A 13808-nucleotide genomic window follows, 5' to 3' on the forward strand; every position below is an offset into this window, starting at 1 on the left:
CCTTTTCTTGTGGCAACAGGTCACAAATCTTGCTGCTGTGATGGCACACTGTGGAATTTCACTCTATCCCCCCTCTCTCTATCTCTCTCCTCTTCTATCACTCTATCCCCCCTCTCTCTATCTCTCTCCTCTTCTATCACTCTATCCCCCCTCTCTCTATCTCTCTCCTCTTCTATCTCTCTATCCCCCCTCTCTCTATCTCTCTCCTCCTCTATCTCTCTATCCCCCTTCTCTCTATCTCTCTCCTCTTCTGTCACTCTATCCCCCTCTCTCTATCTCTCTCCTCTTCTATCTCTCTATCCCCCCTCTCTCTATCTCTCTCCTCCTCTATCTCTCTATCCCCCCTCTCTCTATCTCTCTCCTCCTCTATCACTCTATCCCCCGTCTCTCTATCTCTCTCTTCTTCTATCACTCTATCCCCCCTCTCTCTATCTCTCTCCTCTTCTATCACTCTATCCCCCCTCTCTCTATCTCTCTCCTCTTCTATCACTCTATCCCCCCTCTCTCTATCTCTCTCCTCCTCTATCTCTCTATCCCCCCTCTCTCTATCTCTCTCCTCTTCTATCACTCTATCCCCCCTCTCTCTATCTCTCTCCTCTTCTATCACTCTATCCCCCCTCTCTCTATCTCTCTCCTCTATCACTCTACCCCCCCTCTCTTTATCTCTCTTCTCTTCTGTCACTCTATCCCCCTCTCTCTATCTCTCTCCTCTTCTGTCACTCTATACTCTTTGCTATCCTTCCATTCTATTGGCTTCACAATGCTGAGGCTGCAGCCTGGACACAGGCAGCATGCTGAGCCCAGCACTACTGGGGCACAAAGGAGGGCTATATGCTACTTCACAACAGAAACAAGAGAGAAAGAGATGAGAGATGGAGAGAGAGAGACGCCAGTGCAGACAAGCCGGTGTGTGGTTTGAAAAAGGGAGTTTGACAGATGACAGTCCCAAAAAGTCCTCACCTCACAAGTCACCACGTAACACAATAGTATGAGACTGCTTTGAAGTCCCCAGAGTCGGAAAGCGCTGCTTAAAAGTCAAGACATTATGAAAGGGCAGGGTTAACTTACTGTTACTATCGTGGAAAATTCGAATCAAGTGAGAGAGACTGTAATTTCTTCAAACAATCAATATTTATTATCAATTAAGAATTGCAATAATGGAGCTGGTCAACGAACCACCTCAGGTGATTCACTGAGAGCCCAACCTTACAGAGGAATCATGGGTCTTATATAGGTGAGACTAAAAATGCGTAGTCATGGCTGGTTCCACCCCTCCCCGGCAGATCAGTGCTTCATAAGCTACCTTGTTTTCTTCTTGTGGCTATGTGTATCGGGTCATAGTGCACAAACAAGTGATAACGTTCCTTTCTGCTGATAGAATTGCTAACAGTGCTTGACCACACGTCTAAACCAGCTGCAGGGAGCTAGAGTGGAAACATCCCTTTACAGAAACACAGCATTGTTAGAAAAGAAATGTGTTGCTATTGTTAAGCATATAATTGTTAACTATTAATATTAAACAAATCAGGTAAATACATAATTTTTCTCACACATTCCCCTCTCAAGAAACTAAGTTTATTTCATACAAATGTAAGGGTACAAGCATTACAAAATATATTTAATAACTTCTTAGAGCTAGGGCCCTTTTTTCTCCACTTCCTGTCTGAATGACTTGCCCAAAGTAAACTGCCTGTAGCTCAGGCCCTGAAGCCAGGATATGCATATGATTGATACCATTGGAAAGAAAACACTTTGAAGTTTGTAGAAATGTTAAAATAATATAGGAGAATATAAATTAATAGATATGGTAGGAGAAAATCCAAAGAAAAACCAACCAGATGTTTTGGGGGAGAGACCATCCTCCTAGAAATTCAAGAGAAGGGTCATATTGAAAATTAGCTCCCTGGATGCAATTCCTATGGCTTCCACAGGGTGTCAGTAGTCTACGTTCAAGGTTTCAGGCTTGTATCTTCAAACACGAATAAGAAATATCAGTTTTAGTAGAAGGACACAGTCTTGGAAATTCGTGTTTGCATGCCCCATGAAGACATTACTCACCTGTTTAAAATCAGTTTCCTATTGAACATACTTCTTTCCGTAAGAAATATTATAGTTTGATTACATTTTAGGGTATCTGAGGAGCAAATTGAAATGTATTTTGACTTGTTGAAACAAAGTTTTGGGGTAGATTTTTGGATTCCTTTCTCTGCAAGTTGAACGAGTGTATTACTCAAATCGATGGCGTCTCCTAAACTGACTTTTCGGGATATAAAGAATTATTTTATCTAACAAAACGACACTACATGTTATAGCTGGGACCCTTTAGGTGACAAATCAGAGGAAGATTTTCAAAAAGAAAGTGAATATTTAATCGTTATTTGTGAATGTATGAAACCTGTGCTGGTGGAAAAATATTTTGTTGAGGGGCGCCGTCCTCAAACAAAAGCATGGCATGTTTTCGCTGTAATAGCTACTGTAACTCGGACAGTGCAGTTAGATTAACAATAATTTAAGCTTTCAGCCGATATAAGACACTTATATATACATAAATATTTAAAATCCATAATACATATGATCATTTATTTGAATTGCGCGCCCTCCAGTTTCACCGGAAGTAGCGGGACCCCTAGCCCTATTAAACAAACAAAATACATCCTTCTGGTGCCTGACATTTCATCCATGGTAAACAACCTTCCTTTGGGTTGCTGAGTTTAATACCTTCTGTATCAAAACACAGTCAATCTGGAAAATAATAAAACCCATAAAATGAACATCACACACAATCTTCATTACAGCAAATGGAACAGTCATCCCGCTGACAATGAGCGCAGTTGTAGGGGTCAGCGGGTCAGGGGTCAGCGTGATCTCATTCAGAACCCTTCCTACACCAGTGACAGAGACCCCTCTTTGGGCACTTTGTACACACAGTGTGGAACATGAGCTCTATATCTGGGTCCTTATGCTCAGGATTGGGGTCCTCATCATCAGAGATGTAGTCAGGAATAGTTCAGGGAAATCATTCAGTTTCCAAATCATAATTAAAACCCAATTAATTATCCAACCCAAATTTAGAATGACATTGCTCAGTGATTCACATTGGTTCTATCACTCAAAGTTAAAACCCTCAACTTCGCACACATCGGTACTAGCAGAATGTACATTCACATTAACATACAGTATAATTATCCATAATTCTAGCATTAACTTTCTTATCACGGTGATAATTACAGGTCAGTCTCTCAAAGCATTTTTAGTCTAAATTACTATACATTTCACAGTGTATAGACCTCTACAATCAACTTGATAACCCAATACAGGCACAGTTGATCAACCCCCCCGCAACCCCTCCGGCATTCAATCTTCTGGCGTCTCTTCATTTTCTTCTTCAGATAGCTTTAAAGTTCGTCTTCCCAATGGCACACATGTTCAAAGTGGATGGCCCTTGATAATGTCTCTCACCTGAGCCGCCACTGTCCTTTACAGTCCATTGTGTCTTGTCCATTTGCTGGCTCGGACTCGGACTCATGGTATAGGTGGTGAAGAACCATACGGAATTTCATTTTCGCCATTACTTCAGCCGGTTAGAGGGGATTTAGGTTCACACTGTTCACAGTCAAATTTTCCCTTTCATGCATCTAGATACCATCTGTGGTCACCTTCGGCATAACCTCGAGAGAGAGGACAGATCAGAACAACAGTTTAGTTTTCTGATCCAAGAAATCCATACAAATGATTCACTGTATGACAAATTAGTACTTTAACAATATTCTTAATACAAATTTCTAAGACACATGTCAAAGAGAATAACAACACATAGTTGAAATCATATTTATTTTTTAATTGGCTTATACTCCCCCATCATTTCGACAACCTCACTGCAGAGTTACAGGGCCAGCAGACCCAATCTAGTGAGATTTATATTAAAGCAATACAGAAACAGAACAAACAAAACAAATAGCCATAAACTTCTGCATATATCCTTTAATACACTTCTTCCTTTTACAGGCAGGCATGTGAACAAAACAATCTGCATATTTAACCAACAAGCCTCAGGGGACTGGTAATCCCCCCTGTTGACACATGACTCACATTGTGATTAATGTGTAAAAAAAACACTGCTGGTTAAATAAAAATAATAAAAATAACAAATCGAATTAGAATTACTACCGTTAATAACTCCATAAATAATTTTATCCCATAAGGTAATAGTAAAATAGACTAGAGACAGGGGACTGTTGATAAAATGAACTCAGCAACAACAAAAAACTTACAACAAAAAAAACGTACATTTTTCAGGACCCTGTCTTTCAAAGATAATTTGTAAAAATTCAAATAACTTCACAGATCTTCATTGTAAAGGGTTTAAACACGGTTTCCCATGCTTGTTCAATGAACCATAAGCAATTAATGAACATGCACCTGTGGAATGGTCGTTAAGACACTAATAGCTTACAGACGGTAGGCAATTAAGGTCAGAGTTATGAATACTTAGGACACTAAAAAGGCCTTTCTACTGACTCTGAAAAACACCAAAAGAAAGATGCCCAGGGTTCTTGCTCATCTGCTTGAACGTGCCTTATGCATGCTGCAAGGAGCCATGAGGACTGCAAATATGGTCAGGGCAATAAATTGTAATGTCTGTACTGTGAGACGCCCAAGACAGCGCTACAGGGAGACAGGGCGGACAGTGGCAGACCACGTGTAACAACACCTGCACAAGATTGGTACATCCGAACATCACACATGCGGGACAGGTACAGGATGGCAACACCAACTTCCCAAGTTACACCAGGAACGCACAATCCCTCCATCAGTGCTCAGACTGTCCGCAATAGGCTGAGAGAGGCTGGACTGAGGGATTGTAGGCATGTTGTAAGGCAGGTCCTCACCAGACATCACCGGCAACAACGTCACCACAAACCCACCGTCGCTGGACCAGACAGGACTGGCAAAAAGTGCTCTTTTCTGACGAGTCACGGTTTTGTCTGACCAGGGATGATGGTCGGATTCACGTTTATCATCGAAGGAATGAGTGTTACACCGAGGCCTGTACTCTGGAGCAGGATCGATTTGGAGGTGGAGGGTCCGTCTTGGTCTGGGGCGGTGTGTCACAGCATCATTGGACTGAGCTTGTTGTCATTGCAGACAATCTCAACACTGTTCATTACAGGGAAGATATCCTCCTCCCTCATGTGGTATCCTGCATGCTCATCCTGACATGACCCTCCAGCATGACAATGGCACCAGCCATACTGCTCGTTCTGTGCGTGATTTCCTGCAAGACATGAATATCAGTGTTCTGCCATGGCCAGCGAAGAGCCTGGATCTCAATCCAATTGAGCACGTCTGGGACCTGTTGGATCGGAGGGTGAGGGCTAGGGTGAGGGCTAGGGCCTTTCCCCCCAGAAATGTCCGGAACTTGCAGGTGCCTTGGTGGAAGAGTGGGGTAACATCTCACAGCAAGAACTGGCAAATCTGGTGCAGTCCATAAGGAGGAGATGCACTGCAGTACTTAATGCAGCTGGTGGCCACACCAGATACTGACTGTTACTTTTGATTTTGACCCCCCCTTTGTTCAGGGACACTTCTGTTAGTCACATGTCTGTGAAAGTTGTTCAGTTTATGTCTCAATTGTTGAATCTTGTTATGTGCATACAAATATTTTAATATGTTAAGTTTGCTGAAAATAAATGCAGTTGACAGTGAGAGGACATTTCTTTTTTTGCTGAGTTTATAAACTTCTTACTAATCATGAGTGTATACATATTACATTCCACATCTCACCCAATGTGTCTAAGCTCTCTAGTGAGGGTGATCAGGCCCCACCAGAAAGACAGAACCAAGGTCAGAGGTCATTCAACCCCATTAAGTGAGTGTTTCTCTCCCTTTTCTTTCCCTCCGACTCATTATTTGAAAAAATTTCAAAAATTTCATGCATTTTGTATACCAGGTTTACATTGTTTTTTTCTCTCAGTACATCTCTTATCAAAAAAAATCACGTGTTCAATTAAAACTCTGAAAAGAAAAACCTCCAGAAATTGAATTTACATCCTCTCTAACACCAAATGAAAAGACCCAACACAATACATCAAACATCGTATTAACACAATACATATTCATAACAGGTGGGTTGTGTGTGTGTGTGTGGTAAAACATAGGACAAAAACAAACAAATGGCCTTTACGGACGGAGCTGGGTACCTTTATACTTAATAGAACTACAGAATTGCACTAACTACTCTCCCAAGGCAACAGCCTCGGGAACATGTTTGTTAAATCTTAATCAGCCCAAACAGTTCAAAACTTGAATTCTTACTTTCCATTTTACTTTCCAATTAACTTCCCATTTCCTTTCTTTCCCACTTTCTTTGATACTTTCACATACTACATACAGTTGAAGTCGGAAGTTTACATACTCTTAGGTTGGAGTCATTAAAACTCGTTTTTCAACCACTCCACAAATTTCTTGTTAACAAACTATAGTTTTGGCAAGTCGGTTAGGACATCTACTTAGTGCATGACACAAGTAATTTTTCCAACAATTGTTGACAGACAAATTATTTCACTTATAATTCACAGTATCACAATTCCAGTGATTCCAATTCCATCGCCATAAAAAAGCCAGACTACGGTTTGCAACTGCACCTGGGGACAGGGATCGTACTTTTGGAGAAATGTCCTCTGGTCTGATGAACCAAAAATAGAACTGTTTGGCCATAATGACCATCGTTATGTTTAGAAGAAAAAGGGGGACGCTTGCAAGCCAAAGAACACCATCCCAACCATGTAGCACAGGGGTGGCAGCATCATTTTGTGTGGGTGCTTTGCTGCAGGAGGGACTGGTGCACTTCACAAAATAGATGGCATCATGAGGAAAGAAAATTGTGTCGACATATTGAAGCAATATCTCAAGACATCAGTCATGAAGTTAAAGCTTGGTCGCAAATGGGTCTTCCAAATGGACAATGATCCCAAGCATACTTCCAAAGTTGTGGCAAAATGGCTTAAGGACAACAAAGTCAAGGTATTGGAGTGGCCATCACAGAGCTCTGACCTCAAGCCAATAGAACATTTGTGGGCAGAACTGAAAAAGTGTGTGCGAGCAAGGAGGCCAACAAACCTGACTCTGTTACACCAGCTCTGTCAGGAGGAATGGGCCAAAGTTCACCCAACTTATTGTGGGATGCTTGTGGAAGGCTACCTGAAACGTTTGACCCAAGTTGAACAATTTAAAGGCATTGCTACCAAATACTAATTGAGTGTATGTAAACTTCTGACCCACTGGGAATGTGATAAAATAAATAAAAGCTGAAATAAATCATTCTCTCTACTATTATTCTGACATTTCACATTCCTAAAATAAAGTGGTGATCCTAACTGACCTAAAACAGGGAATTTTTACTAGGATTAAATGTCAGGAATTGTGAAAAACTGAGTTTAAATGTATTTGGCTAAGGTGTATGTAAACTTATGACTTCAACTGTCTCTGTTTAACTCAGAAGCCCTCTCAATCACCATCACCCAGTACATTTCTTTTCCACTCAAATACTTGTTTCTCTCTACAATCTCTCTGTCTAACGTTACTTTACCAGGTGAACAAAAAGTTTTAAATTATAGACAAAACAAAACATTATAACTTCTGTTAACAGAATCTTTAATAATTTGTTTTAATCCACTCCAGAATTTACTGTATATACTATAACCAATCTCCATTGGATATTCATTATTTGCTTCACACTCATTAAATGTCTATAATTTTAAGATTAACATGTAATGAGCCAAATTTATAAAATACATCGGCCAATTTCAGAAGAGAAAATATAAACTTTGGATTCAGCTTACTTTCTAAAGTAGATCTCGAGGCTAGGTTTCTTTCTGATTATAACTTTCACTATAACTGGCCTGGCACTGTCCCCGTACTTTTACTAAAAGTGGACATCCGGCAATCTTTTTCTGAGACTATTTCACAGAACCTGTAGCAGGGGTGGGAAACTCCAGTCCTCGGGGCCTGATTGGTGTCACCCTTTTTCTCCATCCCCAGCAAACACAGCTGATTAATCAAATTGCATTCTAAACTGAAGATCATGATGAGTTGATTATTGGAGTCAGGTGTGTTAGCTGGGGCTGGGTTAAAACGGTCACACCAATCAGGCCGCCGGGGACTGGAATTGCCCACCCCTACTTTTTCACCCCCTACGTACGTCTACGTTTGGGTGTGCAAGTTTGTATATTATTATTATTTCCATAATTACTTCATCAAATCTCCAGTAATCGATTATACCCATATACAAATTCATATTTTTTTCATATCTTCACAGAATCCATATATAACGTTATAAATCTTAGCTATTCACATCAACACCACTCCTTGTGCATTGCAACGACTCTCCGTTGCTACAAATCCGCCTTGCAACCACACTACCCCCGGAACCCAAAGACTTTGGTTTCCCGGATACTCCCGACCGGTCATCGCAATAATGCGCCCCACGTACCTCGTGATATTACTATGATGGGTGGTGATGGGCGGAGTCCCTGGATAACTGTTATATATAGAAACATATTCTCCAAATTTCAATCAGTTTATTATGCAAATCTCTTATTATCCAAATTTCAAATTCTCTCATATCACATTCCCAAAACACACTAATCAATTTGTTGTTTTCTACAGTATTTTTTTTATAACCTGCAGGAATATTTTCAAATTTCTCTCTCAGTGTTAGTTTCTGGGATACCGTAACTCATACATTGACATCTTACAATACTAACCCATGGCATAACCTCATTTCTATTAAACTCTTATTGATCAGTTCCACAGGCTCACCAAGTTGAGAATGTTCCTCAGAATTTCACACGCTAGTCTTGTTTCCCAGTCACCAGGCTCACCTAATTAAGAGTGCTCCTCAGAGCCTCACACACTAGTCTTGTTACCTAGAACCAACAGGCTCACCTAATTGAGAGTGCTCCTCAGAGCCTCACACACTAGTCTTGTTGCCTAGAACCAACAGGCTCACCTAATTGAGAGTGCTCCTCAGAGCCTCACACACTAGTCTTGTTGCCTAGAACCAACAGGCTCACCTAATTGAGAGTGCTTCTCAGAGCCTCCCACACTAGTCTTGTTACCTAAGGCCCACAAGTAGCTACTGGCTTCTCACGGAAAGAATTGCTTTCAAGAAAGGCTACAGAGGTGCTATTGGTTTATGTTCACAATACTGTATACACTTGCCAACGCGTCCTTCTTGGATCTTAGGCAGGTTTCATCTGCTCACTCTTGGAGTGTAGTCTGCCCTGAGTACCCAATGAGGGTTACTCCTGTGCACAGTTTACCCAGGTCCTTAGGAGCGGTCAGCAGATGAAGGTCAGCATCCCATCCTCCTCCGCGACATTCCGGGCGAAAAGTGAGAGAGACTTTGTAATTTCTTCAAACAATCAATCTTCATTATCGATTAAGAATTGCAATAATGAAGTTGGTCAACGAACCACCCGTAGGTGATTCACTGAGAGCCCAACCTTACAGAGGAATCATGGGTCTTATATAGGTGAGACTAAAAATGCTTAGTCATGGCTGGTTCCACCCCTCCCTGGCAGATCAGTGCTTCATAAGCAACCTTGTTTTCTTCTTGTGGCTATGTGTATCGGGTCATAGTGCACAAACAAGTGATAACGTTCCTTTCTGCTGATAGAATTGCTAACAGTGCTTGACCCTACGTCTAAACCAGCTGCAGGGAACTAGAATGGAAACATCCCTTTACAGAAACACAGCATTAGTAGAATAGAAATGTCTTGCTATTGTTAAGCATATACTTGTTAACTATTAATATTAAACAAATCAGGTAAACACTAAAAAATTTTCTCTCACATTGCTGTTAACGCTCAGAGGCCTGCTTTGGAGTGTTTAATGGCTTAATGGCGATAGAGATATGAAGCCAAAACTCAAGCACTGTGTCAGGCTGAAAATGACTCCTGAATAGACTAGAGGCTACAGGTCAACATTCTTATGTTATGATCTCTTACCGCAGTTTATGTCAACTCAACACCTCTACAGCAGGTTGGCTGAGCTCTCTCTGAACTGTGGATCAGTGTGTGTGTGTACTGTGTGTGTGTGTGTGTACTGTGTGTGTGTGTGTACTGTATTTACGTGTGCGTGCGGGTGTGTTTGAACTGTGTAAGCAGGTCAGCTGGCTTAATCACCCGGGATCTATTGAATAATGGTATATTTAATTTGGGTAGATGGAAATCTGCAAGACAAGCACTGCATACCATGTATTTCCATTGGCTGATTAGCCTATCTTGGCATAACAATATGTCTATGGTGTGGTTTCTCATTTGACATAACTGGACAAAGATCTCCTAGTTGTGGATGACTGGAATTGTAGACCTAGCTGGTTTAAAGTGTGGTTTCTAATCTAAGATGGTTGTGTAATATAAGGAAAGATCTCCAACTTGTGAATTATTGAGAATATTGGCCTGGTAAAATAAAAGAGGGTAGTCTTTTTGGCTACAGACAACAGCTCCGGGGATGCCGGTGGCCGGAATAATGTCCTGCTTTCTTCCAGGACTGTCCCAAAATAAAAGTCACCTATTATTAGGGCTGTGTTGTCGGGAACTAACAGAGAATGACCTCCGAGTCTGACCAACCCCCCCACTGATTGTAACTGATCATGCTTAGAACCCTGCCTAGCAACTAAACATCCCTACTGGCCATGCCTCCAACTGGTCATGCCTCAAACTACTATAGCTAAAGACTATGCACTGTGTGATCAACTCAATTATGTTTATTCAAAACAACACGTTTTGAAAATATACAAGGTGTGAAACCATAACTTATGTATTGCATTTAACCTGAAGCAAACGGTGTGTGTGTGCATGCATATGTGTGTGTGTATGTGTGTGTGTGTGGGGGGGGGGGGGGGGGGGGGTGATAATCAGTTCCAGGCGGCTAGGGTTGGGTGATATTATTTCAATAGAGCTATGCAGGCGAGTGCTGGGGCTTTACCAGAGTTTAGGGTGGGGTGGGGGTGGGGGGGGGGGGGGGGGGGGTGAAACCCTACCCCAGCCCCGGTTGCCCTGCCCAGGGCTGGGTAGTTAAGGGGGGTGGGGGTGGAGGGGAGACACACACACCACATGCACACACACACCCTGTAATATGCACGCACACACAGGAGGAGGAGAAGGAGGAGGATGAGGAGGAGGGGTGGGTCATTGGGATTATTGCTGGGAGGTTCAGCTGTTTATTATTCCAATTCTATCTCTAACAGCTGAAAATGGGAGAATGAGCACTGTGCCCGGAGCATGCCTGGGATCAATGCAGTGAGGTTAAACCCTGTGGTGCAGCTCAACAGAGCACAGAGAGACGACTTCAGATACTGACGCAGCACTACGCACTGTGTGTGTCTCTGTGTGTGTCTCTGTGTGTGTGTGTGTGTGTGTGTGTGCGCCCGTGCGTGCTACAGGCTCAGAAGAGACACACATCAGGGGTCACTAACAGAACTTAACAGACACATCAGATTTACTGCTGCCTAAAGTGATAAGGGTGGTTCACAGATTGATGCCCATAGCTTAGCCTTACACTTCTAATAGATGACAAGCATATAAAGAGGTGGTTAGCTTAGTTGGTTACCATAGCTTTATTTGAGGTTTGTGAGGCGCTTGCTTTCTTTTCTCATTGACAACATAGGCAGTAAAGTTTATGGCAGTGGCGAAGTTTCAGGCGCATTGTTGGTAGCATTTCATGAAACTTTATAGACACGCTATGGAGAGAAGAAAGGTTTCTATGGTTTCTTGCTTTTCTTTTTTCTTTATCTCGCTGGCAAACCGTGATGTTTAAAATGGCCGAGAGATAATGATTATCCATGGTTACAACGTAAATGACTATCTATCAAGAAAATATATAATTCCACAATATTCAATTAAATTAGCAGCACAATGATGCACATTGCCTTGCTGCACCCACACAATGACTATCTCTATATCATTTGTTAGTTTTAAGATGCCAATGGCGTCCCAGCATTGGGATATTTTAAGATGTCCATGCACGTTGTTAATGTGTAGAGGGACATATGGGTCATGTGACACAGAAGACAGGGAAATCTGAACGATCCATGTCATGCAGGCATGCAGTTTGGGGCCTGTGTGTGTGTGTGTGTGTGTGTGTGTGTGTGTGTGTGTGTGTGTGTGTGTGTGTGTGTGTGTGTGTGTGTGTGTGTGTGTGTGTGTGCGTGTGTGTGTGTGTGTCATTCTGTGTGTGTGTGTGTGCGTGTGCGTGTGCGTGTGTGTGTGTGTGTGTGTGTGTGTGTGTCATTCAGGCATGCAGTTTGGGGCCAAAGAAACAGGTCCTGCCACACCTACAAAGGTTACCCATGTTAGATTTAATGGCCTTCTGTTTCAGGAGACAGGAGAATTCTGTCATGGGTTAGGCAATGGCAAAATGCTCTGGAGGAGTTTTCTGAAGCTGAGGCCAGCGGTGTAAAGTACATCCCTGGTCATCCCTACTGCCTCTGATCTGGCGGACTAAGTAAATACAAATGCTTTGTTTGTAAATGATTGCCTAAGTGTTGGAGTGTGCCCCTGGTTATCCGTAAATGTAGAAAAAAAACAAGAAAATTGTGCCGTCTGGTTGGCTTAATATAAGGAATGTGAAATGATTTATACTTTTATTTTTGATACTTAAGTACATTTTAGCAATTACATTTTCTTTTGATGCTTCAGTATATTTAAAACCAAATACCTTTAGATTTTACTCAAGTAATATTTTACTGGGTGACTTTCACTTTTACCTGAGTCATTTTCTTTAAGGTAACTTGACTTTTACTCAAGTGTGACAATTCGGTACTTTTTTCACAACTGGCTGTAGCTGATATCAACAGTTCAGTTTGTGTGTGTGTGTGCATGTGTTTGCAATAATTAAAGACTAATCTAATCCACTAGCTACTGTGAAGACTTACCCTTACACTCCCTCTGAGTGCCTCCACTCAGCCTCAACGCTCAATTAATTGAGTTGTATTAAGTGTTTCCTGAGTCCTACTAATAATGAAAATAAAGGAAGATCAAAAATGATAACTGATGCAAAGTAGGACCTTGCTTACCGAGGGGATTTGTAACTTGACACCACAAGTCACTGACATGAATTTACAAAAATGCTTCCTAAATTAACATAATTTCCTGGAATAATATCATGCATTTATTCACTGTAGTCAGCTACAAATTGCATGAATGTATTCATGATTTCTGACAGACATCTTTCTACGGATTCTCTCTCATGACCCAAATGACTTTCAGAACTTAGCTAACTCATTTTAGCCAGCTCAGCCTATTGAGAGCTTTCTGCCAGCTATCGCTTACCACGCCGCATGATGTCAGGAATAATATCATGGAATGCATTCACAAGATGTTTGGTAAGTCAGATAGACAGACAGGCAGACAGAACAAAGTGTGTACAAGCAAAACGCAACCAGCATTGGTCGGTTTTTACTCCATACATTTGCCTGACACCTAAAAGTACTCATTGCATTTAGAATGCTCAACCAGGACAGAATTAGGGCACCTATCAATATAACAATTTGTCAACCCTACTGCCTCTGATCTGGCGTACTCACGAAACACAAATACTGTGTTTGTAAATGATGTCTGAGTGTTGGAGTGTGCCCCTGTCTGTCCGTAATTAAAAACAATAAGACAATCGTGCCGTCTGGTTTGCTTAATATTAGGAATTTGATGTATAGCAGTTACTTTTACTTTGTACTTTTACTCAAGTATGACGATTGAGTACTTTTTCTACCACTGTACATAAGTACATTTAAAACCATATACTAC

The sequence above is a fragment of the Salvelinus fontinalis genome, chromosome 8 (assembly GCF_029448725.1).
Source record: "Salvelinus fontinalis isolate EN_2023a chromosome 8, ASM2944872v1, whole genome shotgun sequence".
In the NCBI taxonomy this organism is placed as follows: Eukaryota; Metazoa; Chordata; class Actinopteri; order Salmoniformes; family Salmonidae; genus Salvelinus; species Salvelinus fontinalis.